Genomic DNA, 15,112 nt, shown 5'->3' on the forward strand with positions numbered 1-15,112 from the left:
AAACCACTACTGAGCTTTATTCCGCTACATCTGGGGTGCCATACTCCACTACTCCCGGCTGCAAGCAGGTTTTAACTGTACCAACTCACAATTTCTTTATAACCTGACTGAATATTTAGATCAGTCTTTAAAGAAGAGGCTTGTCATAATTCCTTTTAAAACAGGTTTGTGAGGAAAGGTTTGAAGGTGATTAAGCCACAAAGGAAGATGTTTTATCTGGACTATGTTATATTTTACTGATATTTAAAAAATGTTGAGTACTATGTAAGTTGTTTATGTATTATGTTAATGGAGACATCTGAATACCATTTTTAAAGAAGAAGCTTAATGTCTAAGTATTTTTCATAAAAAGGAAGTAGCTATATACCGTAGCAGACAAACTGGACAGATATGGCCAGCATGGAATAAGCAGACCACAAGATGTTCAATCGCTATCAGTTGTTGGAAAGCGATTATTCACTCTTGATGAGTAAGACATGGTGAGCTGTGTAAACTTGTCACAACACAGCCAAAATGAAATGTTTCATATTGTCCAAGAATTCACAAAATGGACTGCTTGTAATGCAGCCCCACTCCAACTCAAGACCTCCGTGATCTGACCGCTGCCCATTTCAATGAAAAGATTCTCCATATCCAAGAGTACCTGAATGTTAAAGGACGCCTCATTGTACACCCACCAATGATGCATCATCCATGCCTCAACTCAATGCTGCTTCTACTGCTGTTTACAGAAAATCTTCTAGCCACTGACTTCTGCAACCCTATAGGACAGCTGGAGAATGTATTTGTGTCCTCCAAACTAGTTAAAATCCAACATAGAATATCTAGAACACCTATATTCGTACCCTTCCTTTACCATTCCATCAGCACCGGGATCGACCCACCTCTGCTGAAGTTTGCTTAGATCAGACCGCTGCTCAAAAAAACATATTTGATCAAAGTGACAGTGAATCTAGAGCCCCATCTCAAATACCCCATACATCAGAAAGGATCTGGAAAAGTCGTATAGAGAGAACTCCAAGATTTAGTTGAAACAAACAATCTCTTAGATGAGGCCCAGCTCTGTTTCAGTCTGTCTAGGGGGTACTGAATCAGCTTGTGCTCAATCTGGAATACACCCAGGAGCAACGCACTGTCATATGTTCTTTTCAGCATCTGTATGACATCTCTACTGGACCTCATCAACTGTGCAGGCTTTAGTTGCTTCAACTGTGCACGCAACATACAATTATCTACAAACCTCCGAACAGTCTGATAACAAGCCACTCTGACATACAAACATGCCTTCCGCAGGTGGACGCATAGATAACAGCAAACAGGCTAAACCTCAACACTACCAAAACTGAACTGATGATTTGCAATCCAGTACCTTGTAAATCCATCTCAATCCCCTGGTGAGATGCGTCCATGCCCAATACCATTCCACATAGTAAGAAAGCTTGGAACCACAATGTAGAATGCTCTCACACTTGAGCAACAGGCGAGAGGTATCATCAGATATTGCTTTTTCCAATGCTGCACTCTGTCCCTCATCAGTACTTACTTAACATTTGGTCACAGAACCATGGCTGTATTATCTCTAGTGCTAACAAGACTGGACTACGCAAACATCCTCTATCTCAGACCTTGGGGATACCGCATGAGAAAGCTACAAAGGTCCAAAAGGCAGCAGCAAGACTACTCCTCTGCACTATGCGCATTTCACTGGCTCATCAGCAATACAAGGATTCAATTCAAAACCCTCTGTTTGACCATAGAACCTACCTTGGAAAGGGCCCACTATCATTCAGAAAGATGTTCCAGCATTGCATGCCCTTTGGGACACTAAGGTCCAGTAACGCCAGACTTGCATCAGTCCTGAACTTCAACAGGGAGTGACAGGGAGGAGCCTCATTCTCCCTACTGGCAACAATACGTTGGAATACCCTACCTGTACACCTCCACATGCGAGAAAACCACCTGGAATTCAGGGAACAACTATATGAACAACTAATGATCCTTGTGTCTGTGATCTGTCCCCTAAAGTATGTTTTGCTCAAAAAACGCCTTGGGAAAACAAATATACCCTAACATTTGGTGGTACTGAATTAGTTTCACTGTTTTATCATTACATATACATTGGTAAAAACAGTTAGACATTACTAGCATTGGTGAAGTAGTATCAGAACCAAAAAAGTCCATACATGCCCCGACTCACATATATGTAAATATCTTCACTTCCACAATTGACAACATAAACAAATGTAAAGTCACAACATTCAAATTAATTTGTGTTAATGTTAAACCACCAATCTCAAAGATGCACAGCTTAGAGTGCTAGATAGTGTTATTATACAATTCCCTTTTATACTATCTATTTCTATAGAGCCCATTTTGACTATTTCCTTTTTTGTTCTTAGTTCTACAATACATGTTTCAAACTCCACTTAGATCAAGGGGTATTCTTCAGAGGATTGTATAAGAGGTGTAAATATAATACTTGACATGGTGTTCTTCAGGTGCAGGATTGATACCTGTGGTATGAGATACCTCTTGGGTGCTGAAGAGAACAGTACCATCAAATGGATATCAGTGTTTTGATTTAACTCGTGTCTTTTTATTTTGCTTCTGCAGCTGACGGTATTGTGGAGACAAGCAGGTTCGAGAAATGCGTGTGTCATATACTCCTCTCCTGGACCCGCTTTTGCTTATAGCTGAAGTTAAAGTCCTTTGTTACCTCACCAGGCATGGGGAGATAGTTTTTTTACTATTTCTCGAGAAACACGCGTGTCATGAATTCCTCTCCGGGACCACTTTTGCTTTTAGCCAAAGTTGCAATACTTTTATAACACAACAGGCATGGGGATAAGGTTTGTTTGTGAATCATTTATCCATCTGTGCGAGGTATTGGGAGCAGCCCTCAGTGCTGCAAAGTATCCCGAAAAGACTGTGGGCCTCATTACGAGTCAGGCGTTAAGGGGTTAACGGCGCCGTAAACGGCGCCGACCCTTAACGCCTGATTACAAGGTCCCTTAGCGCCATTGTGATTTTAACGCCTGCTTTTTGCAGGCGTTAAAATCCATGGCGCTAAAGGACCATGGTGCTAATTACGCCACCGTGATTTACGGTGGCGTAATTAGCACCTTGCCCACTCCCATTATGCCCTATGGGGCAAAAATGGGAATGGGGAAGGGTAAATGGGAAATGGGGATTTACCGCCCCACTCACCTTGGAATTGGGCGGTAAATCCGCCATCCACCATGGTGTAAACATAGTTTATTACCGCCTGGGTCGTAATGAGGCCCTGTGTCAGGAGACACCTCACATCACTGCTCTTCAAATATGTAAACCAGAGGAACAGAATTGAACCAAGAGCTAGACAGCAAGTAAGTGCCTGGAGTCTGCCTATGTGTGGTAGCGGTTTGCAGTGTAAATCAACATAACATGACAAGTAACAATCCGATCCTTCACAGCATGTAATATGTGGGCAAGGCTGTCTAACATATCTAGTAGAACACTGTTAACTGCCAACTTAAGAACCTCTCATCCTGCGAACATTGATCAAAAGCTTCTCTCGCTCTGTAAAGGTTTATGGTTGTTTAAACTCAGAAACTATTATCTCAAATAAATACCCACTTCCACCATCTAATCAAACCCCACTTACATCCTGTCTACTTCACTTCAAGCCATGCAAACCACTGAAGACCTCCAATCACTAGACCCCTGCCAGTTGAGGAGCCCCCATTGCTGCGTGGCACTGAAGTCGATCGCAACCTCTCTAGTGAAGGATGGACTATACAACCAAGACCCAGAGAGAGGCCTAACAAGAACTCCTCATTCCATCGCGCTTTTCCATTAACTAACTTCTCACTGTTCAGATCTTATAACCTGACACCTCACTCTCTCTCCCTCAGAGAAGTGTCTAGGTCTTGTATAACAAGCATATTGCTGTCCTATTCATCTTATACCAACAACCCAAACAAATACTTCTCGCAACCAAACGGCTCCTCTTAAGGCTAAACTGCCCCAGTATATAACACCTCCCCACAAACACATAGTTACCACATTGGCACACAGGTCACAGGTACAACCAACTGCACTTATCAACACCACATGTTTTCCACATCTTCCTCCACTCTGTCCAACTAACAGTCCTCACCCAGTTTTCTTACAAAGCCACGTGCATTGAGGACAATTGGCAGATGGGTGCCATATAAGAATACTTACCTAACCCTGTTTTACTGTGGGCATATGGAGAACTGGCATTCATTTCACGGGTAGAGAGAGTTGTTTGTCTGCCTTGCTAGTATCTTGCAAACATAATTTTTTTCGACATGTGACGACAATATTATATCTAGTTTATTTCAACCACTTTCCCCAAATCAATTATAACCCCATGGCTTCATAAGGGAACATTTAAAAAAAAATGGACATTAATTGCTGTGCTAAACATTCTTAGATTTACAGACTCTACCAACTAAGGTAAACAGTGGTGGTCCGCTCAGCTTCAGGTCCAGGCTCCTCTCCCAGCCACGCTCGACTTTAATGTACCTTCCAAATCCAATACCAACAAGCATTGGCAATGCCATTGTTTGGGCTTTTGTGTAGGCATGGGAAAGGCACATGTCAGGAACTGATGTATTGGTATTAACTGGCCATTGATGGTAGCAGGTGCAAAATAGCACGAGTACCTGGGCATCTAAGAGCAGGGCCTGGCAAATGCCTAAAATGAATGCACAAGCCTAAACTGTTGTCTTTGCCAATCTGTTGTTTTTAACAGAACTTCCATGAGGGACATGCATAGTGCATATAAATCGAGTGGCTTATGGCAGACCTGGTTAAGATATGTTTATTACACAAGTAGTGGGTTTACAACTTCAATTAAGTAATTCACTCTCAGATGACTGCTTTGAAAAAACACTGGCAGGCACTTTGAGTGCAACATTTGATGGTAAGGCTTGAGTAAAGGAAGCTCAAAGACTTGACGAGGTGTTTTAGGTGGGGAGCGGCAGGAACTGAGGGGGGGGTCATAAGGATTAGCATGGCCATGGGTAGTCAATGGGTAGGAAAATAACCAAACAACACATACAAGCTGTGTGTTCATCCTCATATGCAATTTCTCCTTATCTGTAGTCTAATGCAATAGTTTTGGCTTATAGGTTTCGACACTGAATAGCTCAATCTAAAAAGACAGCACATAAACACAGGTTTAAATTCAGGTTTTGTTTGTGCAGTGCACATTTTGTCAGCGAAACTCTTTTAGGGGCTTTCAATTTTTCCACCCAAAGAAAATATCATTCATTTGGTAGACTGTTTTTTCCCAGAATCACATAAAATAGTCAAGTTAGAAAGCTATGCTCTGAGTCCCGTCTTGTTTAGTGCACAGTGTGTATACTAGTAAGCTTCACTGTACACATTCTTCTGTTGCATCTTTGGTTGCCAATGGTAAACGTTGAGATCTTTGGCAAGTTCAAGACTTTTTATGCAGATAAGTCTGCATTTGTGTAGAATATTCTTATTTTGCCATTATAAAACTCAAAAAGCAATGAGATGTGACCCTAAAAGCCATAACTCACTGAGCATCTTGGAGAACTAACTTGAGCGACCTTTAAAATACGTGTGTGATGACATCACCTATTTTTTATTATTGTTTAATACAGCACATTATTGCTTAGATGATGTGAAAACTACTGCATGCCAATTTTAATGGTAATGGGTTGGTGGTTTTTGGTTTAAGAATATTGTATTATGTTATAATAGAGACTATATTGGCCCTTCAACCTCTCTATCACACATACTCACTTACAAAATGGACTAAAACCCCAAAAGTCAGCAAGTGATTTTGGTAGCTAAGGGCCATGGCAAAGGGCAGCTCCCTTATGGGGCTGCTCCCCTTCTGTTAGCCTCTGTTCACCCATGGCCAAACAACGAAGCACCCTACAGCTACAACAAAGGTAAGGTGGCACAGGCAGTGACACAGCCATTACTGTGCTCAATTAAAACCCTTTCACTTCCATATTACCACCATCCTATTACAGCACTGTGTAGATTGCGTGCTTCACCCCCTAGATAGCCTGATAGATTTATTGGCATTTATCTGTGTGTTGCACTTAGCTGTATATTGGGGTAGGAAATATTTGCACTTAGCTATATTTGTGGGTAAGAAATGTGTTGCACTTAGATGAATTTTTAGGGGATGGGAAATGTGTTGCACTTAGCAGTATTTGGGGGGTAGGAAATGTGTTGCACTTAGATAGATTTTTTAGGGATGAGAAGTGTCACCCTTAGCTGGATATTTGGGGATAGGCCATGCATTGCACTTGGCTGCAATTTCAGGGGCAGGAAATAGGTCACCCTTAGCTGTAGTGTAGGGGTGGGAAATGTGTAACACCTACCCAGCACATCAAAGGTCTCTTGCTCTTCTCCCACTCCCACCAAACCGCCCAACCCTCCTTCCATTGCAGAGCCACCCGAGCTGCAAGAGACCATGCAAGTGGCAGCAGTGCATGGTACAAGACCACATAACGTAACATAATGCCTTTCATATACTTGCAAGCAGTCTGCATGTGCAAACTATTTGATGGAAGGAGAATATTTTCCTCTGAGATTTAATGTGCTCCATTCACTGCTCAATGCTGTGCTTTGTCTGCTCTGGGGTGAAATGAATGACTGGTGCTAGAATAAACAAAGAAACGTTGATGAGGTGTTCCCGGCCCCTCACTCTGTGTCGTGTAACCCTTCGCTCTGTGAAGGAGCTCAGAGGAGAGTGCTGCCTACTGTCTTCATCATTATCAACATGTTCAGAGGGACTTCATCCTTTACAGGCCCTGGGCTGGCTTCATCACTGATTTCTAGGGTCCTTTTGGGTTATTTCTTAACAAGATATAATGCTGTCCCATGTGGAAGGCCTTGCAGAAGTAAGCAATGTTTTAGGGCTTTCAGAATCTTTTGTAGTTTGGTTTCACTTTAAGGACCTGCCTACGACAGATATTCTACTCCCTCCAAACTCTTTTCAGTCACTGGGTGGGAATAGTTTGTTTTCTGTTGCTGACTGAATGCTTTGTAGGAATGTATTTTTTAACTGATTTATTATTTGTCCAGACACTGCATGCCTGACAGCTCTGATCTTGGTGCATAGGGATTTCAATTCAATGCACCTCTGGATAGCCAACAAGTGGAGAGTCTGATGTCATGGAGGTCTGGTGTGTTTGAGGCCTAGGATCAGTCATGCTGCTCTGAATTGGATTCTGTGACTTTTCAGGATAGTTTTTCTTGGCAAGCCAATTTACATGTTGCTGCAATAATCAATTTTTAAAAACATAAGTGTTCGGATGGTTTGCAGCTAAGGTTTTAGGTCCATGAAGGGATGACTCTCCTGAGTACATGCAATTGAAAATAATAATTGCTGGTCAGGGATGTGATTAGTGAGATGAAGATGAGATTGGGGTGATAAACTGTACAAATATTCATGACTTACATACCAAACCAGGAGGAGGGCCTAGCAACGACTACCTTAAGCTGGATATCAGTGCTCCTGCTTGTAACCACAGCATATGATCTCTGTTTTTGATGCCGTCGGCGGAGACTACTGTCAGCCATCCTCCTCTGCAAAGCTTGTAGTCCACACAGATCCTCAAGTATGGGTCATTGTTATGAGTCCTCAATCCTCCTCCCCTCTGGCCCGGAAGAACAGCTCAGGGGCAACATGCTCATCCTGGAAACAATGCAGAGTCCTAAGAGGCTTGGAGCTTGCAATGAAGTGAGATAAAAAAAAAGAAAATGTCCATTCTCCCCAGTCATCTTTATTATTGTTCATACATTACCACTCCAACATCAACTTTATCAGATAACTCGCCAAGCGTACCCATTTTAGGACATTATTATTTTTCCTCCTCAAACACCCGCCTTATTCCTTACCATTAGCGTCTGTGGTCTTGCCCTCCCTGGGTTTAACTACTGACCCCCGCACTTAAATAACATTGGATAATGCTTTTACCCTCAAGCACCAGAGTTTCTAAAAGTGGGAGCACTGACACACTGAGCAAATGCAAGTATGTCAGAGGTAAATACACAAAATTAATAAAACCATAGCTGCTCTGTAGAAGATTCTGATCAGTTTCATATACTCAACTTTGGAGTACAGTTTTGATATGATTGTAGATCATTTTCTAATGTTGCAATCACATGAAATAGCCTTGCAGGGCATGCGGGCACCATTTAAACAAGTAACAAATGTTTCTGCTTTTCCTCTTGACCTCACTGCTGTCTTCTTTTTGATACAGTCACCTGCCTAATTTTGGGGACATCTAGTGGCGTGACCAAGGGCACAAGATACTTCCCAAGCTACTGCATGATTGAACCAGGAGTTATAAGGCGAAGATCCGGTGGCATTCCCTGCCAGTGAGTAGGGGTCTGCCACCTGAATAAAGAGAATACTACTGGCCCTTTGATTCGTTTGGGATGGGCCAGTGGTTCCCCAGTGCAGTCTATGGCAGCATCATTGTAGTGAACGGTGCCTGCAAACATCTAAAGTGTACTGAGAGAAGCAGACAGAGCTCTGCACTGGGCGCTGAACACTCGCAAGGATGCACAAAAACACACACTGTCTAAATCCGAGTGGGCAGATTCAGTTTTAAAAGCGGTGGCTTGCTTCCTTGTACAAGAAAACTCTAATAAACAAATGAGCTAAGGGTTGTAATAAAGGGGTGGCAATCAAAATCCCAGTAAGATCAGTTTGTGCATTTGCAGACCCCAGACATGCTATTTAAACATCAACCCAGTAGAGAGGGGTGTGTGTGTTTGGAGGAATTCACAAAGAGAGCTTGGAGCAAGTTGGCTTTTAAGAAGAGAAGAGAAAAGAGAGGAGGTTGGAGCTGGAGAGAAAAAAGCAGTGGATAATGGCGACAGAGGGTGAAAAGGAAAATCGGGATGTGACTGGAAGGGACCATCGGGAGGTGGCAGGAAGAGGCCATCAAGAGTTGGCAGGAAGAGAACATCAAGAGGTGGCAGGAGAAAAGAACCAGGAGGAGAGAGGAGGAGCGACACAAGAAGTGGCAGGAGAAGAATATTGGTGGCAGGCGGAGAACATCAGGGTGTGGCAGGAGGAGAGAACCAGGAGGTAAGAGGAGAGAAACAGCAGGTTGTGGGAGGTGAGCATCAGAAAGGGGCAGGTGGAGAATATCGAGAGGTGAAAGGAAGGGAAGCTCAGGAGGTGATGGGTAACAATGGGGCAGGAGGTGGCTGGCAAGCAGGGGGAATCCAGCATTTTCTATCTACTAGTTAAAGCAGGAAAGAGTAAGATAGCAAGCATCATCCAAGGCCCAAGGCTGCCGGTAGATTGGGACCCCCAATCTGAAGGGGTTGAAACCATGGTGGGAGGAAGAATGAGCATGTGATTTGGTGTTAACGAGGGTCAAGATAAAATAGGAATAGAAAGAGGGGACATAGCATAGGAATCAGGATCCTCACAAAGGCTGGTGATGAGGCCAACTTAAACAGGTTTGCAGAGAAATTATGAAGTAGAGAGGTAGTCCATTCTCTCCTGATCCAGCAGAAAAGCTCTTAATGTTTCTAGGACTTTGCAGACACAGAGCAACACCACAGAACCCACAAAAAGGATTGAAGGATTGGAGGTGGGCATATTCCATCATTTACAGGAGGCAGGTTGGAGGATATGGATTTTGGAGGAATAAGTGCCTGGGAGGAATCAAATTGTTGTGGACTGAGAAAGGAGATCTTGGAATTGGTGGGACTGTGGCAAAGACTGAACAGAGGCTTTATGCTTCATTTGTTTTCCAAGTAGTAGTCTCAGACAAATAAATGTTGTGCTGTTTAGCAATTAGTATAAAAGTAAGAACAAAAGTTTTCAAAGTCTCGAGATAGCCTTGGTCTGGGCAGATGATCTTTATTTGTGATAGGACAGGTCTCATACTTCCCCTTCTGATAGTTGCCTGTGACTGATGTTCAGTCCTCTATATATGCCATGTGTTTGCTCTCTCTCTGCTTCATCCTGTTCTACTGCACTCTAAGACAAGGGTTTGCTCATTGCAATGCTTCTTTCTTCGCTTTTTGGTATGCAGCTCAAAGATTGCACCCTGTTTTACACTACTACCGCTTAAAAATATGCTCCATTTCTGCTCCATGTGACTTTTTTCTGTTGTTGATTTTTAGTATCTAAACTTCCCAGTAACCTGTTTTTCAGTTTCCCACAATATACGATATCGCATCACAACAAACTGGTTAAAACATTATACCAAACACAATGACCAGACCCACCACAATTCTCATGCATGAAAAACATAAACGGATAAGGCTCACCGCACAAACTCACGCTTGACAAAACAACTTCAACACACAGATCACCCCACACAATATCCATGTCCACATCAGGAGGTACCCAGATGGTGTTCCAGTGGGCTACGTGCCCAAAAGGCCTAGAGGTTTACTATGTGTGCAGAGCCCAGTTTCCTTGGATCGGCACAAATCAATACAAAAGTAAAGCAATCCTGTATTGCTTCCTCTGCTCCCACTATTTTTCTTTTAGTATTTGTTTTATTCATGTCTTTTCTGTATTTAGTCGGTTTACAAAACCTTTAATACAGTACACACATTATAATATCCAGGACGGCCATACATCTTTTATCTGTACATAATGAAATGCATATTCCAGGTATTTCACACTAACCCTAATGGCACAGGGAAGACCCCTCTATTAAACGTGTATCTCAAAATATGTGTCATTTGCAATCGTCCCTATCACGTTACAGAATAAAAAACTGGCCAAACATGTCTACGTTGCATTTCCCTCAATGCAAAGGTCATCTTCTGATAAAATATTGTAAGATTTGTATAATTCTCCAAATAATATACATTTTACATAACCATTTGCAGGAAGTAATCAGATATTTCCATTGGTATTTGCTCTTAAACATTGGTGACAATTAGCTCTGTCCCCATCTACCATCTTATACATAGGAACTATTGATGATGGTGATAGATAGACAAATACTTTATTCGGTTTTCACTATTTACTTAAAAAAAATAACATACTCTACAAAACAAAGTGCATAGAGGTCGCCGTTAAACCCAGAATAAAATAGGGTACAATCCATAGTTCAAATAAAAGCATGTTAAAATGTTCAATAAAAGTTTCTTAAAAGCTTAACATTTTCTAACCATACATTTGAAAGCCTCAGTAATATACTCTGATATATCATTGATAAAACAGGCATCAACACAGGAAAAAACACAATTCATAGCGTTCGCAAAATGGCTAATATTATTGGTATGAAGTAATTGGCATCTCAAATCTGAAGAGTTTCGACAGAGAAACAGAAAATTAATTAGATCCTCATTGCCCCGCTTGCACAGATACATAACTTTGTGTTAAACTGCCATGTCATCCAAACGCTCAGTGGCAAAACATTTAGACCTCGTTGTACTGGAAAGCAAATGACACTTAATGAGAAATTCTCATAGTAAATGAGACAAGCCATCGACAAGTGACCAGGTGAGCATAGATTGTCTACCAGGTGAGCATAGATTTTCTATGCCATCTATCGCCTGGTCGAAAGATGATGTACACTGCATTAAAAACTAATCAGGAGGGGGGTCTGAGTATCAATGTCTTGCTTATATATGTCAAGTGGTCTCTAATTAGGAATGTGTGTTTTATATTTCATTTGGTCCGTTAAAGCTACAAAACCTCATCAGGCTGTACAGGCTCATCACTACTGCCCTTTATGTTCTTTACTGCTTTGATGTAGTCTCCTGCCTTGCTCTGCTGGCCCCAAAGAGTGGCTCATTGGACTGAGTTCCACACCAAATCAGTGGCTGATGGACCTGGGTGTGGAATTGGAAGGATTTCCACGTCACTCTTCCATAGTCCCCAGCCATTTGTATGAGTCAGTGATGCTGAGGCCACCGAAATCTCTTCCCAAGAAAGGCAGACCCCTCCCCATGCCAGAGTTCCTTAAAACACCTCACATGCTCTTAGCACCTCTGAGGAAGTGATTGGTGGGATCACCCTGCCCCCTAAAACTAAAAACACAGTTTTCACAAGTCCCAAAGAATCTGCTGACCAGCCCGACTCTGCTTACTCATCCGTCGGCTCAGGAAACCCAGTAACTTGCTAAACAATAGCAAACACTGAGGTGAGCATGAAAAGAATATTAGAACTACCCTATCACTGGAAATAACTAGCAGCAGTGTACAGGCTATTTCGTGCACAAGCAGCTCTCTCCTGCCCCTCTATGCACACACATACACATTAAATCCAAGATGGCTGACAGAAAGCTCAACCAATCACAGGGACACACAAGTTTAAAAACGCAGGTGCGAACCATATCCAAGCATTCATCCAAGGGGTGGCGTTTTCACACTAGATTAGCCAAGCAGCCCAGTCTGGCAGTGTGACAGCCAGGAGCAATAAGCTCATGTTTGAAGAAGGGTGAAGATGAGGTGCTGAGAGTTAAGAGGGAGAAGGAAGTGGTGGTAGTAAAGGTGATGGTAACATCACGAGGGGAGAGCCATTTGTATTCCTCATTTCCTTCCCTAATACCAGATGATTTCATTTGAAATGCAGGCTTAGTCAACTGCCAATAGGAGAGATGATGAGGGCCTTCCGAGCTCACTTCTAGTTTCTGTGAGAACTTTATTTGGGGAAGTGCTACTAACCTGGATTCTTGCATGGGGAAAGTAGTATGGTCTTATAAAAATGCCACCTCGCCCCCTGGGCAGGTTTTAGGCAAGGCGTTCGAACTATTGAGGAGTGCATAGGAGTATCTTTGATAGTGACAAAGCACTTAACAGTGAAAACGTTCAACTTCATTCTGGTATTTATTGTTTAAAGGGTGGCAAAGCGAAAGATGCTCTATTTGTATTGTGGAATTCGTACACTGTAAACCAAGCAGAGATAAGGTATGGGACAAGAGAAGAGAGTACAGCTTGGTTTTCAGTGGGGCCCGGGGTGCGCCAGGTCTGTGCTATGTGCCCATTTCTTTTTCATATGTTTTTAAATGACTTGGATGTGCACCTCCAGTACTTAAGGTTAGATATTCCTGTAACTAATAGTGTAGCGGTCCCACTACTGCTGCCTGCAGATGATGCCTCTGTATTGCCAAGGACAGAGAAGGCCTTTCATGTGTTATTACTGGCCCAAGCCATTTACTGTGAGAATAAAACACCCTATCATTAACAGCATTGCCTCAAAGGTGATGCCGATAGAAAAGGTCTCTCAACTACGGGGTATTCGAAAGTTAAATGGGACCCCGTGGTTAATTGCTTCATCTTTTGAATATCTAGGGTTTCGGTTCATGAAGAGTGAATCATGGGTCCCACAATAAATGCATCTGCACCCACCCTGGGAGATATTTCTTGGGGTACGCTTTCATCAAATAGTAAATCGGAGTCTTCTCTACCCTATAAGCAATCCTGATTTACCAAGAAAAGGCCTATGTGCCCGTCCTTTATGTGGGCTGAACAAAGGGACAGTGCCAGAGTAAGTACCCTGGTTCCCATTCTTAATACATTTTCTCAACAACTCAGTCGTCTTCCAGTGGCGATTACTTTGTTTACAATATGTTGTGAGTTAGGCATAATTTTTATATCTCACTCAGAAGCCCTGCGGCCTAACATCTTTTTTTGTTGTTGCTTATAGCACAAACCTAGATCGAGATTAGAGAATGGGAAGGTGTCAGCATTGGGCTTGGCAATTTGTAAAGTAGTGTGGCACCGTTGATTAAGAGCGGGCTGGATTTTTCTTCGTCCCACAGGCATTTTTCTAAAGAGCCAGGTTTTTAGTGTTTTGCGGAACTGGAAAATGGTGGGGGTATTTCGAGCCTCTGCCGGGATTACATTTGAGATGGTCAGTCGTGGCAGAAGAAGGATGACTTTTGAGTGTTCTGTTTGCGGGCTAGCTAAGGCTCCATCCTTTTGATGATTTTGCTCAACGAGGCACAGGAGTCTCCAGAGGTGTCGAGTTTAGCAACTCTCATATCCTTGGTGTGAGTGGTTGTGATCTAATCCCCATGATGAGATTTCTAGACAGGCCCTTGAAAATGTTTTGTGCCTGGACAACAATTCCAGATCGGTTGGCTGATCTGAATTAAAGGAGGGCTTTTTAATCCAGTCCTAAACGAATTCTAGAAGTTTAAAGAGAGGCAACCTTGAGGTCCACCAAGAGAGATATTCCAATGAAAGTAGGTGTTATCTCTGTAAACAATGACGATGTGCTCTCTGGTGGATGTCTACTTGTCAACATGTAATGTGTGTTGTCAGCAACCCTATTTGTCAGTGAGGTCCCCTCCCCTTCTCTCTACCTTATATATTGAACTCGGGTTGGAGATTGTCCGGGAGGCAATGTTCACAGTAGTCTAGAGGGGTGCACTTAATTCTCACAGGGTGTGCTATTGTGAGAATGTATAGCATGTTCTCTTTTACCCAAATCGAAGCACTTAAAAGAAACTGAATGCCTATATCAGTGCCGATATAATTTGGAGGTAAAGTTCTGCAAATCATCATAACTAATGTGTCAGGTTATGGGCGCATTCTGTATACAGTTTGCTGTGGCCCCATTTTTCGATGCATCTATTACGAGAAGATATTTAAGTAAGTGATTTTTGTATTCTTTTCTTTTTTCGTTTACTCTTTTTAAAGAAAATGTTTACATTGTGTATTGTGTATCTTGTTTAGGTTACTCTACGTTTTGCATTAGATGGCATTGTTTTGCTGTTCAATAAACTGATCTGATTGGTTGAAACTGGACCATCCTGCTGTGCTCTTGTGTTTGGCAGGTGAGAGTACGCAAACGGAGAAAAGAAACACGCAATGTTCCCCCATGTTAATGCTACCTTCCTCTCCTCCCTGCATTTGCCTTTCAGGCAGTCATACCTTAACTCAACGGGGATAGACAGCAAGAGCCTTGGCTGTTAAATGACCTTGACTACAGGGTTTGATTTGGGAGTTATATGCATAGAGTACTTACTACAATCAGGCCTGAAGCCTTAATGGTAATGCTTGAGCACTTCTCAAGCCCATCACACAGCCAGAAACCCTACTAGAAGTACTATTAAACAAAGCATTAACAAATGCTGAAAAACAAACCCCTCTAACTAATGCACACCCTTATAGTTCT

Source organism: Ambystoma mexicanum, chromosome 9, assembly GCF_040938575.1.
Source record: "Ambystoma mexicanum isolate Mex_15411 chromosome 9, UKY_AmexF1_1, whole genome shotgun sequence".
NCBI lineage: Eukaryota > Metazoa > Chordata > Amphibia > Caudata > Ambystomatidae > Ambystoma > Ambystoma mexicanum.